The sequence below is a fragment of the Xenopus tropicalis genome, chromosome 7, assembly GCF_000004195.4.
Source record: "Xenopus tropicalis strain Nigerian chromosome 7, UCB_Xtro_10.0, whole genome shotgun sequence".
Lineage (NCBI taxonomy): Eukaryota > Metazoa > Chordata > Amphibia > Anura > Pipidae > Xenopus > Xenopus tropicalis.
Window position 1 is genome coordinate 67,930,511 of NC_030683.2, and position 21,173 is coordinate 67,951,683.

The window sequence follows — 21,173 nt, forward strand, 5'->3', positions numbered from 1 at the left end:
GCTGTGCTCTGATTGGAGAATCCACAAGAAGAAAGATCCAATCGGAGCACAGCAAAAACGGGCTTGAGGGGACTGCAGAAACGGAGTAAGGTTTTTGTTTTTTTTGCTACTTTTCCAGGGGGGGGCAAGTGCCCCCTCTTGCCCCCTTCTGTGGACGCCCATGCTTGATCCCCCTCCTGCATGCCACTGTCCAGGTCGTGGCACCCTTTAAACAACTTTAAAATCAGTTTTCTGGCCAGAAATGGCTTTTCTAGGTTTTCGCCTAGGTAAGTTCGCCTTCCCATTAAAGTCTATGGGGTTCGCAAAGTTTGCGAATATTCACACTTTTTGGCGTAAGTTCGCGAACGGGTTCGCAAACTTTTTTTTTGAGGTTCGCTACATCCCTAGTCCAGACTTCATTCATGTGCTTTCTTTTACAACCATAGAACAAACACTGTATAAAATTCCTACTTGTTTTTTGCAGCATTTCATTAAGAGGGTCAATATGTTTTCTATCAGTCCATTCAAAAAGTGACCACTACAGTGCAGATTTCTTTGCATCCCTGGTCTTACGAAAGGGTTAAATATTTCTGCATCCATCTAACTGGAAACCCACTAGATTTCCATCAGTGTCACCAAGCTCCACACTGCATCGAACCACATGCAAAGAGGTTTTATTGGCCCTAGAACAGCGATTTCTTAACGATCAATTACCCATCTCAAATGGATTGCTTTTCACAGCTCACCGGCTGCGGCTTGGGTTTTCACTATAATCAATATAACAGCCAAAGCAATGAACAACTTTACTTGGTTTTATTGTAATTAATTGAATAAACTCTGCTCCATCCTGTTTGTCATTCTAACCTTCAACAGAAAACAAAAGAGTTGGCCCACCTTACCCCCCTCTAGACATATTGTAAGAAGTAATAAAGAACATTCTGTCCATTCCACCACCTTCTATTCAAAGTGTTTTACAGCTAGCCAGAAGGATTTTTTTTTTTGTTAACCCTGTCTCAACCAATAAAACACAAAGCCTTTTCCTTTTCAGCCCACTGTAGTTCTTTGGAAAACTGTAACAATTACTGTAAATGTATTTAGCAACTGGATTTGTTTCAAAGACTTCCAGCACTCAAATGGATTATTCTGCACTAATCTCTTGAGTATATACTGTGTAAAGTTGCCCTCTTTGTACCCTCTTATAAAACCTGCAGTAAGCATATTATTACCTGTCTGTCATTAACAGAGTCTCCTAAGTACTTAGACAATTTTTGTGTATTTTAAAGAAAAAAAAAGATTGTTTTCATTAGCTGAAACAATGATTTACAGTCTTTTTATAAGATTCATTGCTCCGCAACATTTTATTCTGATGCTGATCGAAACCTATGCACAACATCTATTCTGGGGTCATGGTTTTAAAGATTATCATATTATGCTGTTTACTGTGTATGCCTTGTTTCTTCCAAGAGTCATTTAAGCCTAATTAAATTCTTTGCTGAGATAATGATTTTTCTAACTTTTAGAATCCATACTGCATATGTTCACCAATATTTTCTAAAATTCTTTATTTTTTTATACACAGAGAAAATACATAGACACAGAGAAAATACATAGACACAGAGAAAATACATAGACACAGATTTATGATAACTTATTTTTTTTAATGAGTGCTAAGATCAGTAATTGCTTGTGAGTCTTATTTACCTATAACAAAAATTGTATTTTGTAAATAAAGTACATACAATCTTGGTAGTAACCCTTCTGTCATGGTTCTGTGCAAGCACTTAGGCACTGGTGGCTCTTTTGTAGCAGTAATCAAATTGTTTTTTTACATAGGTCAACATATTGGCCCAGTTGAAGGATTATTACAGGTGTAAACTTTTAGCTATTGTCTCCACTAGGGATGAGCAAATGTTTTTGCCTGGTATGGATTCACAGCAAATTTGCATTTTCACAAGTGACAAAAATGTTTGTGACTTTGCGCTAGAATTTTGACATGTGGTTTGTTTCATTAGAAAAAAAACTCAGTTTTTGCGCATTAACTCCAATGCATTTTGCACTAGAAAAATGCCCATTGACTTCAGTGCATTTGGAATAAGAAAATTCTTAAGACAAAATGCTCATTAACTGTGAAAAACTCGAGAAAAAAACACAGTTATTAATCCCAACACGTCTAGCATGAGAAAAAAAACATGATTTTAGTGCATTTGAAACTCAAGAATCATCATCATTGATTCCAATGCAATTGGCAATGAAGAAATGCGAGAAAAAGTAGAAAATCCGAACTCTTATTTTTCATCTGTCTACACAACTGAGGAGCCAGCTAATGAAGGTTTCCTTTTTAACAGACCCAATTCTACAATTCTAGTAAATACTGATACATAGGAAGGGAATTCAAAAGAGACTTGAACATGTAAAAGTAAACAAAGGTCCAGGACTAGATGGTATTCATCGCTGGGTATTAACAAGCTTAGCTCTGTTATTGCCAAACCTTTTAACTTAATTTTTCAGAATTCATTGAGGTCTGGCATGGTGCCAAAAGACTGGCAAATTGTGGTGTTGTTATTTAAAGAGAGATCCTATCCTCAGCCTGAAAACTATAGGCCTGTTTGTCTGACATTAGTGGTAGGAAAGATTTTGGAAGGGGTAATAAGGGATAGGATACTTGAATACATTGCAAATCACTATTCAATGAGTTGTGCCAGCATGGTTTTATGCATAACAGATGTTGCCAGACTAGTTTAATTGTCTTTTATGAGGAGATGAGCAGGTGGCAGTGGATGTCATCTATGTGGACTTTGCTAAAGCATACAGTACCACACAGAAAGTTAATGATAAAAATTAAGGGATATTGGCTTGGAACATAATATTTGTATTGGATATGGAACTGTCTGAAGCATAGATTACAAAGTGGTGGTAAATGGAATATTTTCTAATTGGACCAGTGTGGTTAGTGGAGTACCGCAGGGGTCAGTCCTTGGTCCTTTGCTTTTTAACTTGTTTATTAATGACCAGGAGGTGGGCATAGAAAGTACTGTTTCTATTTTTGCAGATGATACTAAATTATCTTTAAGTTCCATGCAGGATGCTGCCACTTTGCAGAGTGATTTGACAAAATTAGTAAACTGGGCAGCAAAATGGAAAATGAGGTTCAGTGTTGAAAATTGCAAAGTTTAAACTATGAGGTTAGACTGTCAAGGTTGGGGCTGTTTTCTCTGAAAATAGAAGCTTGTGAGCTAGAACAAGCATAATATATAGATACTTCTTGATGATGGTATATATAGTTTATGTATATGAGTGTATAGAAAGGTCGATATGGGTCTATGTTTGTGTGCTGGGGTTCACTTGATGGGTTGAACTTGATAGGCTTTGGTCTTTTTTCAACTTAATGTAACAACATAATGTAAATATTTAACTATGTAACTATATGCACACTTGTGAGAGTAAGTACAGCATATAAATGGAGGGTCTTGAGACAGGGACAAAATACCACCATATGTAATAAAAGGCACTAAGTTTGTCCAGGTGCAGTAACCCATAGCAACCATCAAGATGTTTGTTTTTAAACAGGTGACCAGCAAATGCTACCTACTGGTTAATTGCTATAGGTTATTGAACATGAACTTTTTTGTACAATCAAAAATTTGTAATAAATTCAGAGGTTGATAAATTTCTTGAGGACTGGTACTAGTGGGACCTGAAACATACATAGACACCATTTGATGATTATTGGGATTATAATTTTGGATGCATGTTTGAAGGGATGGGAGGCACCATTATTTTAGTTAATCTTAGCAAAGGCGCAGTGTAAAATATTACAGATAATGGGGCTCATTTGTAAACACTGGGCAAATGTGCAACTAGAAAGCAACCAATCAGTAATTACCTTTTTCAGCCAGCTACTGATAGAACAATAAAGGCAAACATCTGCATGGTTGCCATGGGTTACTGCCACGGTGCACATTTTCTGTGATAATAAATTATGCCTAATTTTGAAAAATCTGTCAAATCTGTAAAATGTGGTTTGTTATATACCCTGTGTTTTTTTATATACAGTGATTGTACGGATTTTGGAAAAAATGAAGAATATAAAAAAAAGGTAAAAAATAAAGCTTGCAAAAAATAAAACTTAAAGGTAGCTGTATGAATAACACAGTTCAATAATTTCACACATAGCTAAATAACTCTTCCACCTGTGAGGTATTCACCAAAACTGGTAACAGGCTTTTCTCACTTGAATACAGCATTCTATAGTCTTTCTTGAAAACCTGCCTACCTCACCACCAGCAAAATTCCAAGCTTTCCTTACATTTAAAGTCTAGCAAAGTTGGGAGAGGTAAATCCTTTATTGAATGCACATATAAGGAGATGGGCTCCATATGTTAGTTACATGAAGCTATTTATACAATCTTGAGTTACACAGCTTAGGTAATAAGCACATATCTTAAGCTTGCCATACACCGCCAGATCCAAACATTTTAAAAGATAAGCTTGGTATTGCAAAAAACAAAAAACTATAAAGCTATTTCTCATAAAGTTATGATTGACAGCATCTTGAAAGATTCTGAATGAAACTACCCTACTTTACCTCTTTAGCTGACCAATTTTAAGACTATAATCTGCACAGCATGTCTTCATGTGATCCATGATTTTAGACTTAACTGTGTTTAGCCCTTTTAAACCACATGTTTAAAATAAGTCCCATAACACTGCTTCTAGTGAAAGGTTGATTTTTTTAGTCATTTATTGGAAAGAAAACAAGAACGCTCCCTATACATGAAAAATCTGGGGAATGTAGTTTCTCTTGATTCTAGATGTACCTTGGGCAGGGGTAGGTTGTGAGAGCAATAATATAGTTAGAGATATTATTTTTTTTTCAAGAGAGCCACTATACGACTACTATTTATACAGACAATATAATACTTTAATGGTAGACTTATGAAAAATAGTGTGATTTGCCTTTAAAATTGACCTGAAGGATCCTTTGAATCCACCCTTTATCCCCCTTACCCCGAGTGGAAGGTATAGAGCTTAGCAAGACCTTGGACTGCTTATAAAATTATCCCAAAAAGACATGGTTTTGCTCTTAACCGCATCTTAATGACCTCTCAGAAATATTCCCATATCTTGCTTCCCTTACAGTCTATATTACTCTGAAATCAATTATGAGGCAAAGCCTGATACCCTCACACTGTAATCAATATATCTTTGTATATTAGAATAGTATTTTAAAAACAAATTAATTTAAATGTGTTTTCAATTGCATTGCTTAATTTGGAATGCATGTATCTGCCTATCTGAGTGTAAACCTTCAAATGCTCCTAATCAATGCCTCCATTATTGCCAGTCGTAGCATAGGTCATTGCATTTGTGCAGGGTGTTTTAACTCTAATGTAACTTTCTCTTCACACATGCACAGTTTAATGAATATTACTTGTTTCTCTCTGTTATTAAATGCCTAATAGTTTATTCTATTGTTCAGAGGATGTCAGTTCATCTTGAACAAATTATAGCATCCCTGATGCCTCCTATAGAATCTATTTTTGTGCAAATAACAATTTTATTGATCACACATTAGTTCCAGATCAGACAAAAGCAGCCACTGGAACAATTATTAGTCAGAATTATGCTGCAGTTATCTGAACTGTTTAAACATTGTTATTGCTTGTGATCTTGATACATGCTGCACTCCTGTAGGATTCTCCTTGCCAATTATTTTTTTTCCCTTTTGTACCAGTAATAGCTGTTGAGATTTTATAAAGCACTATAGATTCAAACAAACACTGTGGTTCTACTCCTTTTAACATAATATAAAGGATTTACTATCTTTAATAATTTGTTTTACCTTTGTGCCACAAAATGAGGTATAAGGACAATGGTAAACAGGGAGGTTTAGGTTGTCAAGACATACCACTCTAATCACCCCTCATTAATTTCTATGGTTTGCTTTAATTTATAATCTATATCTATCTATCAATCTATCTATCAATCATCTATCAATATATATATAAAACATTGAACCTTTTAAAAGAAGTCTAAAGTGTACAAAATTGTAAATTATATTATAGCAACAAATGGAAATCAAAGTACCTATTTAAGCCACCGGGACTATGGGGCTGATTTATTAACATCCAAAATTAAATTTTTGAATAAAACTCACAAATTTGAATTAGGGTTTCCAAAACTCAAATGTTTGATATTTATTAAGTGCACAAAACTTGTGTGTAAAATTTCGACATCTAAAAGTTTGCTAGTTTATGCAGTGGTCAATGGTATTTGCCCTAGCAAAATGTAAGCATATTTTTTCAATTTTAGCAGAACATTGTAGTTAAGGACAAAATATTTACCTAGAATTTTTAAAATTCACATTTTCCCATTCCATAGTACTGCAGAACTGCTTAGCAAGGAACTGAGGCAAAAAAATTTAAATTTACTTAATAGTTTTTCAAATCTGCCCTCTGTTGACCCCAAAATCACACATCTGCCATCTGACATTTGCTTTCATGCCATTCCATAGTATCTGACTACTACTCAGCAGGGCATTGTGGCAAAGGACAAAACATACACCTAGGGGGGTTCAAAGCTGGTTCTGGCATTCATTTACCTCATTTGCCTCCCATCTGGGCAATTAGATTGTGCCATTCATTTTGTATTTTGTAAGATTGTACAGCAATGCGTACCCTTGTGGCACTTTCTAAATAAAGGGGTGTTTGGGTTTAGTATGCCATGTGTTTACCCCCAAATGATATGCCTCCCATCTGACCAATGAGTTTGTGCCATTCTTAAGCATCAGAGGATTACTAAGTGGGGCATTGTGGAAAAGGACAAAACATGCAACTAGGGGTGTTCAGCAGTGTACTTTTAATTAATGGGTTAAAAAAAAAATATTTTGGCATCCAGGATGCTAGACACAAAAGTAAATCTATATACTATATACTATATACTATAAAAGCTAGAGCAGTGCACTGAAAATCTTCTTTTGTTTAAAGCAGTACCAAATCAGGGATATACATGGTAACTACCAATCCTCAGTAGTTGCTGGTACAAGACTAAACCCATAAGATATAGATGGATGTACAGTATATCTGATATCACAAATGAGGTTAACAGTTTGGAGCCATGAATAGCCTATCAATGCTCACATTCTCAGTCAGTCCTATAATTGTGAAAAATAACAAGATTTAGCAGCTAGATACTTGTAGCTACCATATTAAATGGTAGAAAGATCAAACTATTTGCAATAATAGTGCTGCAGAAAGTACAAGTAAATGGCAATAATAATAACAAATGGACAGGCACCAGGAGAACAAATATAAGCAATTTCCATTAATCTTTACATTAGGAGCCCTCTGTCTTACTTTTTCTCATTCTTATAAATGCTTTCCATTATCTGTCACAGTTATACATGAAATGCTGATCTGTATCCATTGCATTAGTGTAGGAGAAATTCTTTGTACAATCAATAAACTAAAATGAATATAGTGCAAATCTTTCTTCATATAAACCTAAATAAAATCAAATGTTGTTTAGTAAAGTAGCAATGGTTTGCCTTGACTAGAGAACTAAAACTTCAGACCATACTATATGTATATAGTGATGAGCAAATCTGTCCCGTTTCGCTGTGCCATAAAATTTGCGAAATGACAAGAAAATTCGAGAAACGGAGGAAAAGCCACAAACGCATGTATGTTTTTGTTGCCCGCGCTCATTTTAACACAACTGCATTCAATTTTGACGTGACCGTGCCCAATTTGACATGGTCACGCCCATTTTGACATGGTCGCGCCCATTTTTGACGCGACCATGCTATTTTAGATACACATTTTCACTTTTATCACAAGAAATTGCAGTGTTGCTGGTCTTTTTTTGTACTATTGGAACTTTTTCCTGAGCACCCGAGGTATGATATGTAGTGGTGTGCCACCCTTTGTGTATGTATATATATGTATATATATATCTGTCCATAAAGATGCCAGCACTTCTCCATTTACTGGAGAAGTACAGGAGCCTGGGTGCAGGTCAAAGTAGATTAACTGATGCAGCAAGAAGAGGATCCGCACTCACAGGACTTATGAAGAAAAAACTGTGTTTTTTCTTCAAAAGTCCTGTGAGTATATATATATATATATATATATATATATATATATATATATATATATATATAAGACAAGAAAGTGTCAGCACTCACAGGATTTAAATTATTTGAAAAAAGATAAATTTTATTACAAAATATGAAAAAGGAACATTACAGACCTCAACGTTTCAGTCCCCCACAGGGACTTTCGTCAGGAGGCAGAAAAAAGACAGTACTGTCTTTTCTCTGCCTCCTGACGAAAGTCCCTGTGGGGGCCTGAAATATTGAGGCTGGGAATAGAAGGCTGGAAGGATAGAGCAGTACCAAGCAAAACTAAACAGAAGTGCAAGGAGAACATTTTGATGCAAGCGCCTTTAATGAAAGTCATTTTAAGCACAACTGACTGGGGACCGCAGTTGCACTTGCAGAAGTAATGAGCCCTCTAAAGTTTGCTATAACAGTGAACATTAGTTAGTGTAATTCATGGGATACTTATCCCCTACCTTTGCTAAAGTGAATCCTCCATATAAAGGAGAAGCAAAGTCATTTTGGCATTTTACTGCCAATAGATTAGCCACATTAGTGCCACATAGAACACTATATTTATTATGCAGAAAGCTTTACCATACCTGAGTAAAGAGCCATAGAAGCTCCCTCCATTTGTTTAAGATTGCAGCTGTCTAAGCTTGGTCTTGGTAGCTTCCTGCTGCAGCTTTAGCCATTGGAAGCTCAGATCACACATTCTTAAGGGAGGGGGGTGTGCATTCTTATGAATTCTTAAGGGAGGGGGGCGCAGGAGAAGGGAGAGAGGAGAGAACTTTCCCAGCAAATCCAAAGAGCACAAGCTATTGGTATCCTCCTATTTTATCAATTACAGAACCAGGAAATTCCTATAATATGAGAACATCCCACAAGTCATATATAAACTTTTATTGAAGTTGCTGCAAGGAAGGGGAATGTTAACTATTGCACATCCCTACAAGAAATAAAACAATGCAGAGCAGATTTTATAGTACAGATTTTCTAGTATATTTATGTAAGTTATAAGCGATCCGCAACTCTGATTTTAAAGGCCATTCCTAGGACATACAATGACTCCAGCAGGTCCAAGTAACAAATTAGTTCATTAACTTACCAGATAGGAGCTATATATCACAGTCTATTCATTTTACTCAAGGGGCTAATTATCATGTATTTAAGAAAGTATCCTTTGAGTCTTCAGTCATTAAAAACTCTAGAGATTATTGATCAATACTTCATGGAAAATACCATATTCTTACACTAAGGGGCACATATACTAAGACACGAATCTGAACAGAATTGGAAAAATTCAGATTTGAAAACGAACATTTTGCGACTTTTTCGTATTTTTTTGCGATTTTTTTGGCGTCTTTACGACTTTTCGGAAATTTTCGCGACTTTTTCATTACCAATACGATTTGCGCGAAAAAACGTGAGTTTTTTGTAGCCATTCCGAAAGTTGTGCAAAATCTGGCGATTTTTTCGTAGCGTTAAAACTTGCGCGAAAAGTTGCGCCTTTTTCGTAGCATTAAAACTTAAAAGGTGCGATGTTTCGCGCAAGTTTTAACGCTACAAAAAAAAATCGCAACTTTTTGCGCAAGTTTTAACGCTACGAAAAATCGCCAGATTTTGCGCAACTTTCGGAATGGCTACAAAAAACTTGCGGTTTTTCACGCAAATTGTATTAGTAACGAAAAAGTCGCGACAATTTTCCGAAAAAATCGCAAAATACCGATCATTACGAAAAAAACGCAATCGGACGCATTCGGCCCGTTCGTGGGTTAGTAAATGTGCCCCTAAGTATTTGTAAGCATATTAGAAATGTACCTGGTGATCCCAATGTCTGCATGGACAATTTTAACCAGCAGCATAACTTGACGGTCTTGAGCCCCCCTTCAAAATATTCAGAGGGGCCCGGTGCACATGATGCTCACTCGGAACTCTCCACATGCATTCCCCGCCCACCATTCCCTGGCTGCAGGTAGGAGAACAACTGGGGAGGGGAGATTTTACTGGATAATTACCACATTTAGCCATGTGCAAATTTCTTGTCACAAAAATGTCGCAGAGACAAAAAAGTCGCCAAGACTAGGGAGCAATTATGCTGCTTTCCTTGTCTAAAACATATACAAGTGATGCTTTTGTTAGTAAAGCCCAGGACCACTCCAGTAATGAGGCAAGTTGAAAAATTCCGCAACTGAGTTTTTTTTAGCTGGAAATTTGTTTCTTCTCTCTCTTTGCACTAGAGCTGTGGCCCTCTCCTACCCTGTCAGAGTGCAGAAAAGGTGGAGGCATAGGGAAGGCTACCTCAGGGAGATGTCAGGGGCAGAATCTAAATATTTGTGTACTGATATTAATGAACAGCACTTGAGAAAGTGATAAGGTGTAACACCCTGTGCACCCTCATTGTAAGATAATTAGATTATACCCCCTGAACATGCAAATAGTTGGAATATGGGTTTTGCATGAATGCAATTTAGGAAAAAACATCCTTATTGCCTCAATAGAGTAAATTATTACACCAAATGTTTGTTTTGTGCAAATAATGAATTCAAATGAATTTAAATTAATGCATTTTCACATACCTCTCTGGCTCACAAAATGTTCTGATTTATTAGATCAATGAATACTGAGAGGCACAAGTCAAGCACATTTGGTCTAGGTCCACTGCTCTAGGTCACTAATCCCTTCAGGCATTGGGGGTCATAAAGCTGGGGAGAGGTCAAATGGGCTGTAAACTTGGGTAAAATGAAAAAATCCAAAGGGCTAGCTTAATTGTCAATTAAGAATGCACTTATACTATTACCTTTCAAAATATCAAAGGACCTCCAACCTTCCAATTTGACAATTAAAATAAGGGGTTGTTCATCTTTAAATTAACTTTTAGTATGACATCCACATTGATATTCTGAGACAATTTGCAATTGTTATACATTTTTCTGGTATTATTTTTTTAGTTATTTAGTTTTTTGTTCAGCAGCTCTCCACTTTGGAATTTCACCTGCTATCTGGTTGCTAGGGTCTTGTTTACCTTAGCAACCAGCTACTGGGTTGAATGAGAGATTGGAATATCAATTAAATGAGGGTTAATAAAAACAAAAACTACCAATAATAAAATGGTAGTCAGTGACCCTCATTTGAAAGCTGAAAAGATGTTCAGCCAGAGCACTGAGTGATCATGGGTAGATGGTCATAGAGTGTCCTTCAGCTGTAGAGCAGTAGCAAACTGTCACGATCTCCCTGAGGAGACGCCATGGAGTACCAGGAAGGTGGGAGCCTAAAGACTGGGTAACCCGGAGTGTAACCATAGATCACAGAACTGGTGTCAGAGGCCATGATGATAGTGAAGAACTTTAATAACTAGTGACGTAACAGTGCACACAATGGATATACACACTGAATATAGAACGTCAGGCAGAGGCAGAATCCAAAACAGGCAAAATGTCAGGGCAAGCAGTAATCAAGCGAAGTCGAGGACAGGCCAAGGTCAGAACCGGGAAATCAAGGCAGAACTAGGAAGGGCACCAGAGAACAGGAACAGGACACTGAAAACTGGAGCTTGGAACCAGCAAGATAACAAGAATAGACACAGGAACAGGGAACACAGGAACAGGGAACACAGGAACAGGGAACACAGCAGCAGGGTCATAGGAAACACTTAATGACCAAGCAAGGGGCAATGGTCAGGGAAAGGCTTATAAAGGGTGAAGATTAAAGGATGGGAAACACATTAGGATAATGAGGTGGGCGGAGGAAAAGGAGCAGACAGAGAAGTAGAAGACAGAAAATAGAAGAATCAAAGTCAGCCCAAAATGCCTCCAGTGGCTCAGGAGGCAAACACATGCCGCCAGGAATACCCCAAGTGGTGTTCGAATCCTCACTGATCCTGACACAAACACAGTGGAAATGGATGATGGAAATGGGGATCTTCCCCCTGGTCATCACAGTCATCTGTTAGAATTAAAATAAATACCAAAGATACCAGTTTTGTTAAGATTATATAAAAAGGGGTTGAAAAACAGAGCTGAAGCGCTTACTGGAGCAAAAGATGACAACAAAAATATATTTTAATGTAAGTATATCCTCAAGGTGCTTGTGTTCATTTAAAACAAGAGTACAAAATGCTGGATGACCTTAGTTATTTCAACTCTGGTACAGTATAAGTTATATTTAATAAATTGCAGCTTAGATTGCCATATAACATATTGTCTGGTAATATCAATGGTTAAAAACTAAATAACTATAGGCCTTTTAAACAGTTGGTTGGTCTTAATGTATTAATATTAGTATGTTTATACAATAGAACAAGGTTTCTATTGTTAATTGTCCCGATTTACTCTATTCTATTTCAGTTTCACAAGCAGAATAAGACACAATAGTGGTGATGGCAATAAGTAATGTGCAGAGCTTCAGGTTTATGTCTATACAATCTGACATCAAATAATAAAGGTCATTGCAATGCCTTGGAGGGAGGAGAGAAATGAATGGGTCAGAGGGAGAGAAATCAGCGAGGGGAATGAGGGTCAATACAAGCAGATATGATCAGAGGTGACAGAGAGACCTAGCTCAGCTCATTATTAAGTAATTTCTGTTTCAATTTCTGTTTCAGTAGCATTGAATAAGTGAAGAGACATCCAATGCACATTCAGAATTAGAAGGACAGAGGGATTTATTAAAAAAGAGAGGAAAAAATTAAAGTAAGAGAAAGCAGAAAGAAAATATACTGTATTTATAACTTCCATTGGCAAAAATGTTGTTCATATATACACAACTGGTAACTGAATGTTTTAGTCAATCTTCTTAAATTAGCCCCACTATAAAAAGTCTTGGGTCTTTAACTTTGGAAAAAAAATACATACTCTTCTAGATTTCATTATCCATATATAAAAACATACATATACTGTGTGTACTCTTCTGTACTTCCTGTGCCATTCCCCACATCCAAATCCACAATTTTGCTCTAAGTACTTAAAGAGCCTTATTCCCACACTGTAAAAGAAACATACAGAAATTCAACTTGCTACCACTGGTAAAATGCTGTCTAAAGCAATTCCAATTTTTAAAAATTATTTTCTTTTTCTCTGTTATAATGAAATAGTACCCAACTAAGATTTAATTAATCTATATTGAAGGCAAAACAATCCTATTGGATTTATTTAATGTTTATTTTTAGTAGACTTAAGGTATAGAGATCCAAATCATGGAAAGACCCCTTATCCAGAGAACCATAGGTCCCGAGCATTCCAGATAACAGGTCCAATACCTGTACATATGTGGTTTCTGATTTGTTTATTTGAGCTGTGTCTTCAGTGTCTTTCTATTAATGAAGAATCTTATGATACAGTATATGTTAAAATAGCACCTTATTGCATGATTTGTTTTATATTTTCACAGAGCTTCAGGCTTCTCTGGTTTGGTAATTGTTCTACCCAGTATATTACTCTAAGTGTAATTTCAATGAAATACACATAAAATTAATTTTATACAAATATGTCAGACAGAGTCATGTTTTTTTTCTCCCATGAGAAACATTTCCAGCTGCCAGCAGTGTAATGAGCTGGTTAGTGCTTCATTTTTACAGACGAATAACAAGTATTAAACTTGCTTTTTTGATAATTGTGTACACAATCAATGCTATGTGCTCAGACTAAGGGGCTATTAATTATGCTGTGTAAAACAAATTCACTAAAAAAACAGTAAAAAGCTGTGTAAAATGTATGGTGAAATTCGCCGTCCGAACACCAGATTTGACGCCATTATTTTACCTAATTTCCGGCAGAAGAAAAAAACATAAAAAATTATGCAGTTTTTGTATGTGGCGAAGTCTTGCAATGTGTGGCTAATTTTTAGGCGTCAAATGTGTGATGTCATGCATCAGACACAATGCATACATAGACGCATGCACAGGCTGCGTGCGAAGAAGATGAACAGAAGGACCTGCCCCTAGACTCATGTACACAGGAGAAAACATCACTGGAGGATGCAACAGAGCCTTACACATAACTACAGCTACCAGTAATGTTAGGTAAAATAGCCATGCTGCAAATCAACCACACCACTACTAACCGATTTAAACATTGGCAAACTATTGTATTATGGCTAGTTCAGCTCCATAATTAGAGTTAAAGTGAACATCCTAGTACTTTGCTAACATATGCAGGCAAAACTGTATTCATTAAGGGTAGGCCATAAGAGACATGCAGGCATCATCCTTCTGCCACCTACCCACCCCTTTTAACTACCTAATAACTATCAAAACTAGCAAAACTGTTTGTAAATATGCTAAATGACAACTTTTTATTTCAAGAACCTACTAGGAATGACTTTATTTTGGACCTGGTGATATCTAATAACACTGAACTAATCTCTAACATTTGTGTGGGTGAGCATTTGGGGAACAGTGATCACAACATGGTCTCTTTTGAGAGACAGCTCTATAAGGGATTAACTAAATGCTTGATTTTAGACATGCAGCCTTTGCCAGTATAAGGGGATCTCTGAAATATGTCAACTGGGAAAGGCTTTTCATAGGGTTAGACACAGAAGGAAAATGGAACATCTTTAAAACATTGCTTTGCAAGTATACACAACAGTATATTCCCCTTGTAAGCAAGGAGAGGCATTGCAAAGCAAAACCCTTATGGCTGAATAAAAGTGTTAGTGTCGAGGTTGGTAAGAAAAAATGTGCTTTTAAAGCATTCAAGTTAGCTGGGACAGCAAAAACTTTCATCAGGTACAAGGAAGCAAATAAAGCATGCAAAAAAGCTATCAGGCAAGCTAAAATAGAGATGGAAAGGGATATTGCAGCTAGGAGTAAAAAGAATCCAAAATTATTTTTTAATTATGTAAATAGTAAAAAAAATGAAGCAAGAAGGGGTGGGAACCTTATTATCATGGGGGGGTAAGTTGGTTGATGAGAACGGGGAAAAAGCAGAAATTTTGAACTCTTATTTTTCATCTGTCTATACATCTGAGGAGCCAGCTAATGAAGGCTTCCCTTTTAATATGCCCAGTTCTAATAATTTAGCTACTGATGCATGGGTCACTCAGCAGGAAATTCAAAAGAGACTTGAACATGTAAAGGTAAACAAAGGTCCAGGACCGGATGGAATTCATCCTAGGGTATTAAATGAGCTGAGTCCTGTGATTGCCAAGCCTCTTCACATAATATTTCAGGATTCGGTGAGGTCTGGCATGGTGCCGAGAGACTGGCGAATTGCTAATGTGGCGCCGTTATTTAAAAAGGGATTCCATTCTCAGCCTGAAAACTATAGGCCTGTTAGTCTGACGTCAGTAGTAGGAAAGGTTTTGGAAGGGGTAATAAGGGATAGGGTACTTGAATACATTGCAGTTCACAATAATATAAGTTTGTGCCAGCATGGTTTTATGCGTAACAGATCTTGCCAGACTAAATTAGTCGCCTTTTATGAGGAGGTGAGCAGAAACCTTGATGCTGGAATGGCAGTTGATGTCATCTACTTGGACTTTGCTAAAGCGTTTGATACAGTACCTCACAGAAGGTTAATGATCAAATTGAGGAATATTGGCCTAGAACATAATATTTGTAATTGGATAGAGAACTGGCTGAAGGATAGATTACAAAGAGTGGTGGTAAATGGAACATTTTCTAATTGGACCAGTGTGGTTAGTGGAGTACCGCAGGGGTCAGTCCTTGGTCCTTTGCTTTTTAACTTGTTTATTAATGACCTGGAGGTGGGCATAGAGAGTACTGTATCTATTTTTGCTGATGACACTAAATTGTGCAAAACTATAAGTTCCATGCAGGATGCTGCCACTTTGCAGAGCGATTTGAGAAAATTGGAAAACTGGGCAGCAAACTGGAAAATGAGGTTCAATGTTGACAAGTGCAAAGTTATGCACTTTGGTAGAAATAATATACTGTATATACTCGAGTATAAGCCTAGTTTTTCAGCACCCAGAATGTGCTGAAAAAATCATCCTCGGCTTATACTCGAGTCGGGTTCCATGGGTCCCTCCAGTCTTGCGCCCTCTGTCCTTTGTGTGCAAATTAGGCCACCCACAACCAGACCCTCCATTGCCCTGGCCCGCTCCCAAATTCATCTTCATCTACTATCCTCACCTGTTCCATTCTGCACTAGACATTGCACTTTATATTTGATATAAACTATACATAGTTTTGAAGGATTTTAACTCTTTGTGTTTTAGCTTGGTTGATGATTGAGCTAAGGGGGTAGTACTCTTAAGATATCATCATTGACACCATATTGTTTTTGTTGACCCTCTTCTCCACTAGAGCTAGTTAACTATTTAAATAAATATTTAAAAACACATACCCCACTCATTTAATGTAATTTTATTGGTATTTATTTTGATTATTAAAACTTAGCAGTAGCTGCTGCATTTCCCACCCTAGGTTTATACTCGAGTCAATATGGTTTTCCAGTTTTCTTAGGTAAAATTAGGTAACTCGAGTATATACGGTAAACATATTTTATGTTATGTTATGCCATTAACTATTGTTCCAAATTTGGAAATGTATGTTTTGTTAAATTGCATTTCTTTTTCTTTAATATATAATAAATGGGAAAATATAAATATGAGGCATATATTCTTATAAACGGCGAAAAATTCGCGAAACGGCAAACATGTCGTGCAACAAAAAAAATTTGTCGCCCGCGGCTATTATTTTGTCGCGCGGCTATTGTTTCGTCGCACGCGGCTATTATTTCGTCGCCATTAAGTTGATAAAGGATGTCAGCTATGAATAAAGACTGGCTAGGATGGGATTTTTTACACTGGAAAAGAAGTGCTTAAGGGGAAGTATGATAACTATGTATAAATATACAAAGGGGCCCATACAATAAACTGTATGGGCCTTTATTAAACAGTAGATCCTTGAAGCACACACAAGGGCATTTACTGTATTCAGATGGTATATTTTTTCCCCTGATCTGTTTATTGTTTTAGGATGAGAAACTGAGCTGTAATAGTCAGTGCAAGGTTTCTTACGGAGTGAATGTTGCAGATTGTAAAATCAATTAAAAGTCAAAATATTGCACATCAAAGGGAACCCTAAGAACCCTAAGAAATAAAAAGTCCTTTTCTATTACATTAGTTGAGCAAAATGCACTTTATTTACAGCACAGGTATAGGACCCATTATCCAGAATGCTCGAGATCAAGGGTATTCCGGATAAGGGGTCTTTCTGTAATTTGGATCTCCATACCTTAAGGGGTATATTTATCATGCTGTGTAAAAAATGGAGTGAAACAATAACTGTGATGTTGCCCAGGGCAACCAATCAGAAATTAGATTTCAACAGTTAGAAAACCAAAGCAAAGCATTTTATTGGCTGCTATGAGCAACATCACTGGTAATGCTTTACTCCAATTTTTACACAGCATGATAAATATACCCCTATGTCTACTAAGAAATCAATCTATACTTTTGGCATTCTGCACCCAGGCATCCGTGACCTGTTTGTGAGACATGAGTGCCTGATTTTCTGAGTCTGTATATATATATATACAGATATACATACATTACATAAATACTGGCAGATTTATGTAACATGCTCTATGACCAGTGAACAATTAATATTGATTTAAGCTGCAAATGGTGCTGGTTTCTATGAAGCTTTTACAGTCCAAATCTATTTCAAACAATGACAACCCTGATAATTATACACAGTATAGTTATGAAATGTACTGTAATATAGTGCTACACAGACTTACAGACAACTGGCAAACTTAATAAATTAAACAGATACATCTTTAAAAAGAACCTGTTACCCTAAGAAATCACCCCAAATGTATTTCTATCATGTTAGTTGAGCAAAATAAACGTTACTTACTATATATAAATAATATAAAGTTTGGACACTGTTAGCAAGGCAAGCTTCGTATCATGCCAAAATCTTGTTTATGTGATTGAATGGAGGACCAGATGACCATTCTCATGCACTGGCTACACAATTAGATGGTGAGGAAGGAGGGGAAAAGTGAGAAGTGCAGTGACATCTAGGAAGTGCTGAATGGAAAGTTACAGTTATTTTTTGCCCCTTCTCTGTGCCTAAGGCATATAGGCAGGCAATATATGATTGACAGCTGGTATTTTTAAATGCCTTTATAATGGGTATGGATGTATAAATAAAAAAAAAAACGGGTTTCATGTTTAATTTTAAAAGGACTTTTATTATACAGCTTTTTATGTCTGGGTGACATAAATTGAGAATAATATTAGAAATATTAAACTTCAGTATGGATTTAAGCCTGTCCCTTAATGGTGTAATTTTAAAGACATATATTGGAGATATTATAAGGTTGCTACTTTAATACCAGCCATTTATGAAATTATGAACTACTTAATGTAGTGTGTGCATTATAACATATGTGCTTTATATCTGAAAACTATTTAAGGATGATATATTTACTTTTTAATAACCCGTGTATTGCAAAATGTTATAGAAAAAAAACACACACCCAGTATGATTTATATGTGATTAATATTATAAAAGATAATCACAAAAAAGAAAATATCACCAGGCAAATACCAAATAAAAACACAAACAAATAAAAAGACATATTAACTACACAATTTATACTACCTTTACCAATAAACTCAGGCTCACAGTTACAGATACCTACATAACTTTCCTTTCACTTGTGAAACTTTCTCTTTTCTGCCTCTCGCTTACTGTTCTTTGTGCATGGGCCAGTACTAGATCTGAGCTGTCTGTTTTGTTTTCTGCCTCTCTGGTGGGAATTCCTATGACTACTCTTTCTTTCTTTTGTTTTCTTCTTCTCATTTTGCTCTCCTTTCTGTAGCTTTGCATGTCTTTATCCATCTGATATTTGGTACACATTTTTGGTTTATGTTATGTTATACATTTTGTTTACTCAACTAGTATTTTTCCAGAGCATAAAGCCTATGACCTCCTCCCATGACACCCTTTAATTTAAAAGTCATTTAGAGTCACAGGAGGCAGTCACTGAAGTTGAAAATACTATGGGTGACATTAGTGTAACAGTTTAGTGTCAGGTATAATCAAAGGCCTCAATACAGTCCATTTGTTATGTAAACAATGTATAGAGTGTTTCATTGTCGTAACAGCTGCTGCTGGCCACTACAGATTCAACTGCTTTTACTGTAGTTACATAACACATAATCACATACCTGTATTTATAATATGCCAATGAAATCTTGCAAGATATCAAGCTTAGACAGCAACCCTTAGAAATTTAAATTAAATGCATTTATTATCATCCTACAGAGAAGTGCTAAAATCTGTTTAAGTGGAAGGGTTGCCTACATATTGTCTAATAACTAATGTTAATAGTAATTCAGGTTGTTGGCCAGTGTATAAACCTATTCAGCCTTGTACTTAGTACCGTTTATACTCGAGTATAAGCCAATCCGAATATAAGCCGAGGTACCTAATTTTACCTAAGAAAACTGGAAAAACTTATTGACTCGAGTATAAGCCTAGGCATTTATTTCATTTAACACACCTGCACACTAGCTTGTGTCCAAGTAGTAAGGGCAGAGTAGTAAGGGCAGCGCCGGATTACTCGTCCAACCGGCCATCCATCTAAATGTTATCATTTTAATTTTACAAAACCTAATGATTTTATATTGCCTGTGCTATGCCTCAAAAATAGAATCCTCCAAATAACAGCAGATCACTACAAATACCTACAGGTCTGACACTACCTGACCTCCTGGGTACAATTCCCCTCCCACCACTTGTGAAACAATTTGTGCAGGACGGATGGCATGACGGATGGCGTGAACGTCATGTGAATTTGGTAAAATTTCCTTGAATTTGTTTAAATTGTATAAGACAGTGCTGTCCAACTGGCGGCCCGCGGGCCGCATGCGGCCCACAACCCCCCTCTGTGTGGCCCCCCACCTGTCTGGCTGCTTTGATGGCTTACCTTTGAGTAAGCATTAAATGGTATCAGTACTGAGATTAACTGGCCCCCTGCATGGTTCTCACCTCAGATTCAGGCTGTAATCCCTCTGTATTGTTTAAACATGTAATCCCCTGTGTTTTTCACACCTTTTAGTTTCTGCATTGTTCACCCCCTGCAGTGTTCACACCTCAGGCTCAGGCTGTAATCACCCACATTGTTCACTTCTTCACACCTCAGACATAAATACTGTAGGCAGAGTATGGCACATACAGCCAGCATAGGGCAGGTAGAGTATGGCACATACAGCCATCATAGGGCAGGTAGAGTATGGCACACACAGGCAGCATAGGTCAGGGTGGGTATGGCACACACAGGAAGGGTAGGGCAGACAGAGTATGGCACACACAGTCAGGGTAGGGCAGGCAGAGTATGGCACACACAGTCAGGGTAGGGCAGGCAGAGTATTGCACACACAGGCAGGGTAGGGCAGGCAGAGTATGGCACACACAGGCAGGGTAGGGCAGGCAAAGTATGGCACACAGAGGCAGCATAGGGAAGGCAGAGTATGGCACACACAGGCAGGGTAGGACAGGCAGAGTATGGCACACACAGACAGCATAGGACAGGCAGAGTGCTGCCTGTGTATGCCATACTCTGCTTGCCCTATGCTGCTTGTGGGAGGTGAACCTGGCAGGGGTTTGTTGTGGGAGTTTGTTAGCAGTTGGAAATAGCCATTAAATGGTCCCAAAGGTGTCTAATTATGTACTGGGGGTTGCTCTGCTATCCACAGGGGAGGAGGAGGCATATGGAATTTAAGGGTATATCTTAATATGACATAATTCTTTCACAAATGAATGATGGTTGATATCCCCACAGTGAGGACCAAGCATTTGGGATTTTGCTGTGCTACCACCATTGTGATAAAATAGGTGTGGTTTGAAGTGGGTGTGGTTTCAAAAAGGGGAGTGGTCAAAACTGGCTTTCATTAGTGGCCCTCCACCATGTATGCTAGAGAAATTCCGGCCCTCGGCACCGCAGATGTTGGACAGCACTGGTATAAGACATCTGAGGTGTATATATTTTGACATTTTAACATTTATTTCCCATTGTTATCTATAAATCAGTTGTATATAGTTATATATACCTATAAGTTGTACATTGGCACACATTTCACCATACAACAGTACCTGGATTATGCCAGCACC